The following is a 13,831-nucleotide window of genomic DNA, read 5'->3' on the forward strand; positions in this document are numbered from 1 at the left end:
CAGATGCGTCAACTACGAACAATCTGAGACAGCCTTTTTACCTAAATTTTGGTCACAATCTGTACAGGAGCGGCTTCGTTGGAAGATTGTGCATCGTGAGCCATTCACTCCTAAGCACGGCAATTTGCGCCGGTGTTTTGAGAAATATTTAAATACGGGACATTTCCTTGACGAGCCGGTTGCAATGCGCGACATTCTCCGTGTATTGAAGGCAAGGCTACCGTTTAATATCAAAGAAAAACTTCTGCACATCCCAGATAACGACGCAGAGTATTTTCTCACAATGCTCGATTCTGTTGATATGCTTTACGAGGACCAGCGTTCCTACGGCAAAACAACTGCTACAATGCTTACACCATCACCAGGCAAAATACGTAAGGTAGCCAACCAACCCAATTCCGGCGCGCCGGCTGCCGTCGGACACGCAAGATAACAGAGTCAACCGCTTCAAATTGCAAATGCCTATAGGCCTACACAACAGAACCAATATGCTCAACACAGCACAAACAGCAATTACAACACTTCTTGTTCTACTGGCGGCAATCCAAAGAAGAGACCGCGCAACAGCAACAACAACAACAGCAGCAACTACAACGGTAATAATAATTATCTGAATGGTAACAAAAATTTTAAGAGAAACAATAAAGGAAAAAGACCATCGATCCCCACCAAACCAGTAACAGATTTGGAGTAACAATAACTACGCTGCCCAGTGTCAAAACGCTGCGACACCACCGCAGCAAAACAATAATACAGGCCAGTGGTAATTGCCACCTCCGCAAATGCAAACTCAGAACTGGAATGCGTCTACAAACCCGCGGGTGAGTCAAAACATGGAAACGCAACGACCGCCACAGTTCGGAGACTGGAATAAACAATACCCAAATGTAAATATTACGGAAGTAACTAGTGATACTCCACGTCCGTCTATACCTGCACCCACTACAAACTAGAAACATTCATTACTGTGCCCCAGGTCGTGGCTGTGGAACAATTCGGGTGAGGGGGGGGGGGGCGACTTCAATTTAAATTTGTTGTTTGACACGCGCACTTTGCAACAGCACGATGATCATGTACCTGACAGAAACCATTATTATTTATAAGTATAACCATGAAGAAAACATGTCTGATAAAATATTACAAGAGAACACACAATGTCGTTCATCATGATGTGAAATTGTTATGGCCTCAACTACTGGTGTTGAAGGTGTTACTCCCACTACTACTATTTTGGACACAGGGGCGGCAGTTAGTGTCTTGTCCTATGGCTTTTACAAGAAAATGTGTGAGTCTGAAACTGTACCAGAGTTTCCTATACAGAACTGTAAAATTTTAACTGCCGTCGGCAATAAGTCTTCTAGGGTTAAGAAACAGGTACGTGTGACAGTCAAGGTAGGTAATGGAATCGTACAATGGCCATTCCTCGTCGTCCAAAACCTGGTCACTAATTGCATCTTAGGTTTAGGTATATGGTGCGAGAAGGACAGCATTATTGACTTCTTCCAACGTAAATGTATACTTAGAGATATAGGCAGGGAAATTTCAATTGACCTGAATACCGCGACTCTGAAGCACGATAAATATTGTACAGGGTACAAGATTCAGTTAATACAGGACACTGATGATGTTGACACACAGACACATGTACCACAGCTGTCACGCATGATGAACGTAATGAATTTTATGATGTTTTGTCCAAGTATATACAAGCATATAGCAGACGACCAGTTGTGATCAACACATATGTGTATAAAATAGAAGTTAAGCCTCACCAGATTTTCTTCCACATCCTAAAGACCCGCTGTGTGGCCCGAGTTGAAACAAATGTTAGAGTGGGAAATTACCGAACCTTCCACGTCACCTTACTGCAGCCCTTTACTTTTTGTAAAGAAACCCAACGAGAATATCAGAATTGTTTTGGATGCTCGTGCAACTGATGAGATTATTTTACCTGTTCACACGAAACCTGAGAATTTAGAGGAGCAACTCCAGAAATTTTTAAATTCTAAATATTTTTCTGAGATAGATCTGCCCTTTACTTTTTGTAAAGAAACCCAGCGAGAATATCAGAATTGTTTTGGATGCTCGTGCAACTGATGAGATTATTTTACCTGTTCACACGAAACCTGAGAATCTAGAGGAGCATCTCCAGAAATTTTTAAATTCTAAATATTTTTCTGAGATAGATCTGCCCTTTACTTTTTGTAAAGAAACCCAACGAGAATATCAGAATTGTTTTGGATGCTCGTGCAACTGATGAGATTATTTTACCTGTTCACACGAAACCTGAGAATTTAGAGGAGCAGCTCCAGAAATTTTTAAATTCAAAATATTTTTCTGAGATAGATCTGCCCTTTACTTTTTGTAAAGAAACCCAACGAGAATATCAGAATTGTTTTGGATGCTCGTGCAACTGATGAGATTATTTTACCTGTTCACACGAAACCTGAGAATCTAGAGGAGCAGCTCCAGAAATTTTTAAATTCTAAATATTTTTCTGAGATAGATCTGCCCTTTACTTTTTGTAAAGAAACCCAACGAGAATATCAGAATTGTTTTGGATGCTCGTGCAACTGATGAGATTATTTTACCTGTTCACACGAAACCTGAGAATTTAGAGGACCAGCTCCAGAAATTTTTAAATTCAAAATATTTTTCTGAGATAGATCTGCCCTTTACTTTTTGTAAAGAAACCCAACGAGAATATCAGAATTGTTTTGGATGCTCGTGCAACTGATGAGATTATTTTACCTGTTCACACGAAACCTGAGAATCTAGAGGAGCAGCTCCAGAAATTTTTAAATTCAAAATATTTTTCTGAGATAGATCTGCCCTTTACTTTTTGTAAAGAAACCCAACGAGAATATCGGAATTGTTTTGGATGCTCGTGCAATTGATGAGATTATTTTACCTGTTCACACGAAACCTGAGAATTTAGAGGAGCAACTCCAGAAATTTTTAAATTCTAAATATTTTTCTGAGATAGATCTGCCCTTTACTTTTTGTAAAGAAACCCAACGAGAATATGAGAATTGTTTTGGATGCTCGTGCAACTGATGAGATTATTTTACCTGTTCACACGAAACCTGAGAATTTAGAGGAGCAACTCCAGAAATTTTTAAATTCTAAATATTTTTCTGCGATAGATTGACCAATTCGTTCTGGCAAGTCCCAATCACGCCAGATTCTAGAAAGTATACTGCATTATATTCGGAGGGGTGGGGGGGGGGGGCGAACCTATCAATTTTGTGTCCTTCAGGCGTGCTTATCACCCCATTATATACCGTGCTTGGTGATGAATGGGTTGAATCAGTTACTCACTACGTTGATGACCTGTTCATAGCTAGTAAGACTTGGTATGAACATATTGATATTTTGCAAAAGATTCTACATAAATTCCCACTAGCTGGAGTGACAGCTAATCGCAAAAGGCCGAAATTTGCGTGCAGTGAAATTAGGTATCTCGGACAAATTATTAATGGTCAAGTTCTACGACCTGACCCAGGAAAGTTAGAGGCCATCAGGAATTTTCCTAGTCCACGAACTAAAAAGCAATTGAAATCTTTCCTTGGTCTTTGTTCTTTCTTTCGGCCATTTTTACCACACCAACTAGTAAACAGTGAACATCTATGGAACCTGCTTAAAAAGAATCAGATATGGATATGGTCTAACCAGTGTCAAAAAGACTTTGATAGTATTAATCATGCTTTGGTAACCGCAAATATTTTGGATCACCCGAATTTTAATTTAGATTTTTGTATGACAGGTGATGCCTCATCCTATGGTTTAGGCTGTCGTTTGTTTCAAGTTGTAAAGAATGGAGAACAAGATCATGTGAAAATTACTAGTTTTGCGAGCCGCACACTTAGCGAATGTGAACGCACATACTCTACCACAGAACGTGAAACACACTCTATAGTGTGAGCCTTTAAGAAATCCAGTTATTATTTGTATGGTAAGCACACTAAAATTTATACAGACCACCAAGTTCTCATATTTCTGTTAAATTGTAAGCTGGTACATCCCAGATTATTACGTTGGGCTTTATCTTTCCAAACTGTTCCTTTGAAATTGTATATATTAAGGGTAAAGACAACATCATTGCCGACGCTTTGTCTCGTCTGCCTCAAGACTTGAATGAGTGTAACTCTGACCTGGAGAATGTGAATGATTACCGAATACTTCTTATGCAGGATAAGCTATATCACCAGTATTATATCGACCTATGTAGAAATATGTCAACGTTGTAGAAATCTGATCCTCACTGGAATAAGGTAAGAGTTTTACTCACATATCAATCTGTCCATCCTCTGTCCTACAGATATTTGATATATTGAGATGTGTTATTTTATCGCCGTCATCATGAAGCCACTATTTGGTCTAAGGATTCTGAACGCAACCTGATTTGGCACACACATTTTATTTGGGGTCATTATGGTACCAAGAACTGCCTAGCAAAGCTTAGTACCTATTGTTACTTTAGCAATACGAGACTCAAGATCCACAGTATATTCAAAACATGTGCAATCTGTCAAAAATCTAAACCTCTGAACTTGTCTACGAAGACTGATTTGCATTCTATTCTACTCAGTAAACATTTAGAAATGTGGTCCACATCCCACAAGCAGTGGTGGTGTGAAATATATTGTTGCATTTTACGATTTATTCACCAAGCATGTTAAACTGTATGCTATACGATCTGCTACTGCTACTGCTGTGGTGTCACCGCCAGACACCACACTTGCTAGGTGGTAGCCTTTAAATCGGCCGCGGTCCGTTAATATACGTCGGACCCGCGTGTCGCCACTGTCAGTGATTGCAGACAGAGCGCCGCCACACAGCAGGTCTAGAGAGACTTACTAGCACTCGCCCCAGTTGTACAGCCGACTTTGCTAGGAAAGGTTCACTGACAAATACGCTCTCATTTGCCGAGACGATGGTTAGCATAGCCTTCAGCTACGTCATTTGCTACGACCTAGCAAGGCGCCATTACCAGTTTATATTCAGATTGTTATTAACGTATCAACAAGAGCTATGTACACCAATTATGGATTAAAGTTAAGTATTCCAATATCTTCGTACTTTGTTTGCAATTCTCAAGACATTGTCCTGTTCCAGACCTCACGCCAGTCTGCGTGAGCTTAAACGTGTGCCTTTCAGCTACCTCCGAGTGGCTTGGCTGTCTTGCCAAGTCACTAACACTGCCATCATTGGTCGTTTCTCATGTGACTACATTCCTAACGTGGGAAAACCAAAAGATATTTTATCCAACAATGCTGCATACTATACTGGGTACAAGTGGCGTAAATTTTTCAAAGACAATAGGATTAAAAGTATTTTTATCCCAAGGTATAGACTCTAGTGTAATCCCAATGACGTGTGTTCCGTGAGATTAACAGATTTATGAGAATCTACCAAAGTCGCATTAGCGCCAAGGATCATGTGACCGTTTTGGCTGATCACCCTCATCCCATGATGCACTGTTTGTTGGCTATTTCTGACGATGTGTTCGAACACGGCAGGGGCCCTGTTCACACAATTCGCATCATCTAAAACTTTTGTGAGCACGAGGTTGAACTGTCGCATCTCCCCAGGCCACCAAAGTCATCAGATCTCAATATTACTGAGCTTTTTTAGTCTACTTTGGAGAGACGTGGGTGTGATCGCTATCCACCTCCATCACCGTTATCTCAACTTGCGAGTATTCTCCAGGAAGAATGATATAAGATTACCTTGATAACCATACGTGGCTTGCATTTATCCATTCCCAGAGGACTGGAAGCTGCTTTGGATGCCAGCGAATTTCCTACAGCTTATTAGTCACGGTAATGTATTGTGCACTTGGTGTTTCCATATCTTTGTCCCTTCACTGAACATACATATACAACATTTGCTGTAAGTTACTTCTTTCAAGTCTTGTCTTTACTCAAAGTAGTTTTGTGCTGCCATGCTGCCATTGTGTGCATCTTTGTTGCAGACTACTTTGTCGCATAAATGCATGAGGTAGGACAAATAGTTAACTGCATTAATTACATGCTACAATCACAAACCATTACCAGCAAATACTTTGTTTCTTTGCATGTAGTTTAATTTTAGGTGTGGAAAGGTAAGCTGTCGGCTGCTGTCTGGAAGGATGTTGTGTTCTGAGTATGACTTGCAACGATCTGATATATTAGTAAGACGTAATATGTGAGAGCAAGCAAAGGGCTTTCTAAATGCCTTAATGAGAGGAGACTTTGTTCTGAATCTGTGTTATGATCTTGGTGATTTAACGAAGAATTTTTTAAATTATTCTTTCAAGTCTAGATTCACTGAATGCAGGCAAGAGGGAACACACACTTTCAAGCTGCTTAGAGCTATACGTCAAAGGCAAGCACATTCTGTAATTTCTCGATATTTTGAACAGTTTGAAAGTTGGAACAGTTAGCCATGAAAAATTCATTTCCTTTTCCTTAAGTAAGCGTTTATTCCACCGAATATTGACCATAAGATAGTGTTTCCAATTTGTTTTCTGAGTAATACAGGTTCATTTGTTACTATTCATATGTTACAATATATCTTAATCATTCGGGGCTTTACTAATCTGCTCATGGGTGTAGTGCAGTTTACTGCAGAACACATACCTTAAAACCTGCTAAAAAATAACACTAAAATCCCTAACTCGATACTAGAATCACAGACGAGTTGGTCTACTTAATGTGTGACTGTACACGCACCATCACATCAAGTGAAACAGCCACTACATTTTATGTCTACCTTCACTGATGACAACCAACATCGTCTCGGTCTGTTCACTCATAGGGAACACTCCGTGATTGCTTCCGGTTCAAGATTCTTTATCGTTCAAGAGCTACGTTTTGAATTTTCTCCGACAACGTGTTTTTATGCTTCGGAAAACAGTTTTGTTATATTTCTGATAACTGCTTCTTTTATCATCTTATCTTTCCATTTTATTCCTCACCTAGTGGTGCCAGAATTGTAAATTCTGTACATCGACGAGCTACAACAACGTATCATAAACCAGACAGATAGTGATGCTATAAGATGTGAATATTTAGAACGGAATCACAGTTGCCACATGTGTCTCAGAACCTTAGCCGAAACTGTGATTACTGTCTTACACAGTCCGCCCAAAAAGTTCCGAGACTTATTTTATTCCTGGTGTATGATTGATGTCAGAGGAGTAACTAAGGTGGCACGTGCATTCGACCAGTCAGTTGTGACCCAGCGGTGTTAAGCAGTGTACCTGAGGCCGTTGCTTGCCATCGCTGTCGTCTCAAAAACCTCAAAGGAACAACATATCTAAATCAAGCATTCATGTTCAAAATGGCTCTGAGCACTATGGGACTTAACGGCTAAGGTCATCAGTCCCCTAGAACGTAGAACTACTTAAACCTAACTAACCTAAGGAAATCACACACATCCATGCCCGAGGCATGATTCGAACCTGCGACCGTAGCGGTCGCGCGGTTCCAGACTGCAGCGCCTAGAACCGGCAAGCATTCAGGACATTCGCCAGATTTTTTAAAGAAGAGACAATTGTGTACAAAGTTTGTCCCGCACGCCTCGACTCATGAGCGATAACAATGTCTGCATCTGCATCTACAACCATACTCCGCAAGCCACCTGACGGTGTGTGGCGGAGGGTACCTTGGACACCTGCCGCGAAGCGACTGAAATGCAAAAGGGGAACAATTCATTTCTGGAAGAAATCATTATTAGTGTCATGGTCAATACGAACCTCCCACAGAACTGGAAAATGCAGAACTTCACGTGAAGGATCAACGTCTTGACAACATAACCGATGTTCGGGCCAGTGTGACTGGCGAGTTGAACAGCATCCGAAAGAACGAATTTCCTGTCAGTTTCACATGGTTGTATAAAGATTCTGTGCGAAGTACTCAAGTTTGAGGTGGTTATATACAACACGCGGAGGACTGAAACCATTATCTTAACTCATATCATCTTTTGTTAATTCAATCTCTGAAACTACTTGGACAAACGGGGTACATCTATGTCTGTTTGTGGAAAGGGGGGTCAATGGCTTGTACTGCCGTGTTTCCTCCAGTTGTTTCTAGATTTCGTATCCAATTCGCTCTCCTAATTATAGAAATTGGGTGCCAAGAGTAAAAACTCAAATCATTTTAAGAAGAGAACTGCAGACCCAAACTTAATACGTCTACGTCCCGATTTACGCAGTAAAATTAAATGTAACAACGATTTTTTATTTCATTTTGTGTATTTCACTTCTGTCTAAATGGACATAGTGGGCGTTATAGAAATTTCGCATCTCTTCAGCCAGCGTGCTGGAAATGAGGTATCATGTGTTTGAAATGGAAACATCTGTGCGGAATTTAAAGTTCTGGCATTTATCTGACAATTAAGGAAATCTACAGATCAGGTGGTTGGAACCGGGAGACGGGAACTGCATTTTATTAGTTACTGGCAGGATACCGTTCTCGCCGGCCGCGGTGGCCGTGCGGTTCTGGCGCTGCAGTCCGGAACCGCGAGGCTGCTACGGTCGCAGGTTCGAATCCTGCCTCGGGCATGGGTGTGTGTGATGTCCTTAGGTTAGTTAGGTTTAAGTAGTTCTACGTTCTAGGGGACTGATGACCTAAGATCTTAAGTCCCATAGTGCTCAGAGCCATTTGAACCATTTGATACCGTTCTCGTAAAAAGTACGGAAGCCTTTCCTGAGAATGTGCATCTGTTAGTGAGTACAAGAGAGTGAAGGAGATGTCGGGGCCCACATGAGTGACTGATAGTCTTTTTGATGGCAAAATAATCAGCAGCTACAGTCTAGACTAAGAATTACTAGAGCGTCTGGAAAGTAAGCGACAGGTCCGGGTAAGCTAATTTGTACCACCAGACGTCGATCAAATAGATCAGCGTATAACTCTAATTGCACGTATACTTCACAGATTATCTTCTTCTTCTCGGCAGCAAAATGCATTAATGCTTTATGAGATGTTGCGGCCATTTTCAATGCACTCAGAAGCTGATTATAGTCTTCACCACTGCATTTATTGATTTTATACTGCCTTATGCGTTTCGGCCTTCACAGAGGCTCCAAATATTTATAACGGATTCTTAGCTAAAAAGAAACTGAATGTGTCAAACATGGATACAAAGTACACTACTGGCCATTAAAATTGCTACACCAACAAGCAAATGCAGATGGTATACGGGTATTCATTGGACAAATATATTATACTAGAACTTTCACGCAATTTGGGTGCATAGATCCTGAGAAAGCAGTACCCAGAACAACCAGCTCTGACCGTAATAACGGCCTTGATACGCCTGGGCATTAAGTCAAACAGAGCTTGGATGGCGTGTACAGGTACAGCTGGTCATGCAGTTTCAACACGACACCACACTTCATCAAGAGTAGTGACTGGCGTATTGTGACGAGCCAGTTGCTCGGTCACCATTGACCAGAAGTTGTCATGTGGTGAGAGATCTGGAGAATTTGCTGGTCAGGTCAGCAGTCGAACATTTTCTGTGTCCAGAAAGGCCCGTACAAGACCTGCCACATGCGGTCGTGCATTATCCTGCTGAAAAGTAGGGTTTCGCAGGGATCGAATGAAGGGTAGAGCCACGGGTCGTAACACATCTGAAATGTAACGTCCACTGTTCAAATTGCCGTTAATGCGAACAAGAGGTAACCGAGACGTGTAACCGATGGCATCCCATACCATCATGCCGGGTGATACGCCAGTATGGCGATGACGAATACACGCTTCAAATGTGCGTTCTCCGCGATGTCTCCAAACACGGAAGCGACCATCATGATGGTGTAAACAAAACCTGGATTCATCCGGAAAAATGACGTTTTGCCATTCGTGCACCCAGGTTCGTCGTTGAGTACACCCATCACAGGCGCTCCTGTCTGTGATGCAGCGTCAAGGGTAACCGCAACCGTGGTCTCCGAGCTGATAGTCCATGCTGCTGCAAACGTCGTCGAACTGTTCGTGCAGATGGTTATTGTCTTGCAAACGTCCCCATCTGTTGACTCAGGGATCGAGACGTGGCTGCACGATCCGTTACAGCCATGCGGATAAGATGCCTGTCATCTCGACTGCTAGTGATACGAGGCTGTTGGGATCCAGCACGGCGTTCCGTATTACCCTCCTGAACCCACCGATTCCGTATTCTGCTAACAGTCATTGGATCTCGACCAACGCGCGCAGCAATGTCGCGATACGATAAACTGCAACCGCGATAGGCTACAATCCGACCTTTATCAAAGTCGGAAACGTGATGGTACGCATTTCTCCTCCTTACACGAGGCATCACAACAACGTTTCACCAGGTAACGCCGGTCAACTGCTGTTTGTGTATGAGAAATCGGTTGGAAACTTTCCTCATGTCAGCACGTTGTAGGTGTCGCCACCGGCGCCAACCTTGTGTGCATGCTTTGAAAAGCTAATCATTTGCATATCACAGCATCTTCTTCCTGTCGGTTAATTTCGCGTCTGTAGCACGTCATCTTCGTGGTGTAGCAATTTCAATGGCCAGTAGCGTATTTGGTCTACATTCCTTGATTATATTTGCGCGCATGTTTGAAAAATTCTCTAGGGCGCATGGGTGTGTGTGTTTGTCCTTAGGATAATTTAGGTTAAGTAGTGTGTAAGCTTTGGGACTGATGACCTCAGCAGTTAAGTCCCATAAGATTTCACACACATTTGAACATTTTTTTTTTTTTTAATATTCAGTTTCGTTTTAGCTAAGATAGTGTTATAGATGTTTGGAGCCTCTGAGAATAGCGAAAGACCGAAAGGCGTAAGGCAGTACAAAATAAGTAAATACAATGGTCAGTTCTAATATCAGTTTCTGGCTTTTTCTTTTCCTTCTCGTTTTCCCGTTTCTCTATGGGGTCGGCATTGATGTATGGGTTGAGGCAAGGTTAGTGACTGTTTGTGCCCTTCCTGGCATTCCACGCCCCCCTCCTCCACCCGGGACAGTTAGTTGGCTGCCTCTTGCTCCACTGAGTGCCGCGGCGCGTCTGCTTGAGCTGCAGCCATTGGGTCGGAAGCCAGAGATAAGTCACGCCTCGCGTCGTGCGTAAATCTGCAGGAAAACTCTGCAAGGGGGTCTGCAAGCAGACCAACTCTGCGATAACTCAGTTAGTCGTAACTCAGCACTCTGCTCCCGATAAAGTACACACCATTAGCTTTTGGACTCGACCTGGCACGCTATAAATCTCTGACTACAATTCAACACATCTCTGGGAACAGAAATAAATTCAGTTAACTTTTTAATATGAAATGTCCTGTGAAAGATGCTTCATTTCCTTTTCGATTTAAATAACTAATCGGAATAATTCAGTCTGCTCAAAGACTGGGTAATGTGGGTTTTACTTCGGGAAAAACGTATTTTTTCATCAAAGTAAAAAATAAAACAATTACCAGCGAATAAACCCAACGAAAACATAGTTTTTTCGTAAAACTAAATACAGGGTGTTACAAAAAGGTACGGCCAAACTTTCAGGACACATTCCTCACACACAAATAAAGAAAAGATGTTATGTGGACATGTGTCCGGAAACGCTTAATTTCCATGTTAGAGCTCATTTTAGTTTCGTCAGTATGTACTCCAACGTGATAAAATTGTAAATTTTCACAATCAACATGTGTGGGCTGACGAGAATCCGCACGCAGTTGTGCAATCACGTCATCAACACAGATTTTCTGTAAATGTTTGGGCAGGCATTGTTGGTGATGTCTTGATTGGGCCCCATGTTCTTCCACCTACGCTCAATGGAGCACGTTATCATGATTTCATACGGGATACTCTACCTGTGCTGCTAGAACATGTGCCTTTTACAAGTACGGCACTACATGTGGTTCATGCACGATGGAGCTCGTGCACATTTCAGTCGAAGTGTTCGTACGCTTCTCAACAACAGATTCGGTGACCGATGGATTGGTAGAGGCGGACCAATTCCATGGCCTCCACGCTCTCCTGACCTCAACCTTCTTGACTTTCATTTATGGGGGCATTTGAAAGCTCTTGTCTACGCAACCCCGGTACCAAATGTAGAGAATCTTCGTGCTCGTATTGTGGACGGCTGTGGTACAATACACCATTCTCCAAGGCTGCACCAGCGCATCAGGGATTCCATGCGACGGAGGGTGGATGCATGTATCCTCGCTAACGGAGGACATTTTGAACATTTCCTGTAACAAAGTGTTTGAAGTCACGCTGGTACGTTCTGTTGCTGTGTGTTTCCATTCCATGATTAATGTGATTTGAAGAGAAGTAATAAAATGAGCTCTAACATGGAAAGTAAGCGTTTCCGGACACATGTCCACATAACATACTTTCTTTCTTTGTGTGTGAGGAATGTTTCCTGAAAGTTTGGCCGTACCTTTTTGTAACACCCCGTATATAGTCGTGGCCGCGATGGTCTACCCGAGCGGGGAGTCCATTCGCCGAGTATCCTCCCCTTTCCAGAGCTCCAGCACTTGAGCTTTTCGATGTTCCCGCGCATTTTCATCCGTAAAAATGGAGTCAGCGCCGAATGCACTCTTGAAAAGTCGCACAGGGGGAACAGTTGACCGGTGAGTGTACCGTTTTCGAAAATTTGGAGGTCGGTACTCCCACGCAACTTTATTCCTTTCAACACCGTAACACCTGGACGACCAAAACGATCACGTTCGACACTATTCCTGGGTCCATCACGTGTTCCCATCTCTCCCCGTATGACGGTCCTTATTGATTCGTGTCCGTATGGACGTCACTCAGCTGCCGTCTCGCACAGTGAACATGAAACAGGGAAAACAGCACAAGAAATCAGTCCTCGGGCCAATCAGTTAATAACAAAAACTCAAATAAAACATTTCTTTTACTTATCGTGTGTCGCTGAAATGAGAAATTTCGCTTCACATTTAGTGATATTACAATACGTCCAATCCAATATTTTTCTCTCTTGTACTGTTTGAGAGCCTTCTTTGATTCTTGTTAGCTAAGTGATGGAAGTCCACTGCTCTCCTCTTGCCCTTCTTTTAAGAATTTGATTTCTTAGGTTCTTAGGCCATGTGTAAGAGTCTGAAGTGTTCACACTGTGTTTGACAACTATTCTGCCAATGTGATGGTGGATGGGAAGCCCATCAATTTGGGTCTGTGGGATACAGCAGGACAAGAAGATTGCGACAGGCTGCGGCCATTGTCTTATCCACAAACGGATGTCCTCCTAATCTGCTTTTCACTAGTCAACCCAGCATCTTTCGAGAACGTTAGAGTGAAGTGGTATCCAGAAGTAAGACATCACTGTCCACCCACCCACATTATTCTTGTGGGAGCAAAACTGGATCTTAGGGAAGACAAAGACACAATTGAAAAACGAAAGACAAGAAGTTAGCACCAATTACATACCCACAGGGACTAGCTATGGCAAAGGAGATTGATGCAGTGAAGTACCTTGAGTGCAGTGCTCTCACTCAGATGGGACTCAAAACATTTTTTGATGAGGCAAACTGAGCCGTATTACGCCCAGTGCTGCAAGTTAAACCGAAAAGGAAGGGTCTGCTTATATAAAGAGGATGATCAGCTGTAGAAACTGTAAATGTTACTATTCTTAACTCTTGGATGAAAAGAATGTGAAGGGGTAGATATAAGCGAGTAACAGTTTAAATGCGATCATTTTAAGGTTAGGCTTTACCGTGACTGTTACTGACATTAAATGAAACAACAAGTTCACTGATACCAGTCACCGTTTTTTATTTGGAAGTAAAAAACGGTGACTGGTAACAGTGAACTTCTGGAAATAAAAAACGGTGACTGGTAACAGTGAACTTGTTGTTTCATTTAATGTCAGTAACAGTCA

General features: G+C 42.2%; 1 pseudogene; it reads left to right on the forward strand.

Moving 5' to 3' along the window:
• LOC124615647 overlaps nucleotides 1–13,542 on the forward strand; it is a 40,552-nt pseudogene extending 27,010 nt beyond the window's left edge.
• The last annotated feature ends 289 nt before the right edge of the window (nucleotides 13,543–13,831 follow it).

This window comes from Schistocerca americana, chromosome 5 (assembly GCF_021461395.2).
Source record: "Schistocerca americana isolate TAMUIC-IGC-003095 chromosome 5, iqSchAmer2.1, whole genome shotgun sequence".
Taxonomy (NCBI): domain Eukaryota; kingdom Metazoa; phylum Arthropoda; class Insecta; order Orthoptera; family Acrididae; genus Schistocerca; species Schistocerca americana.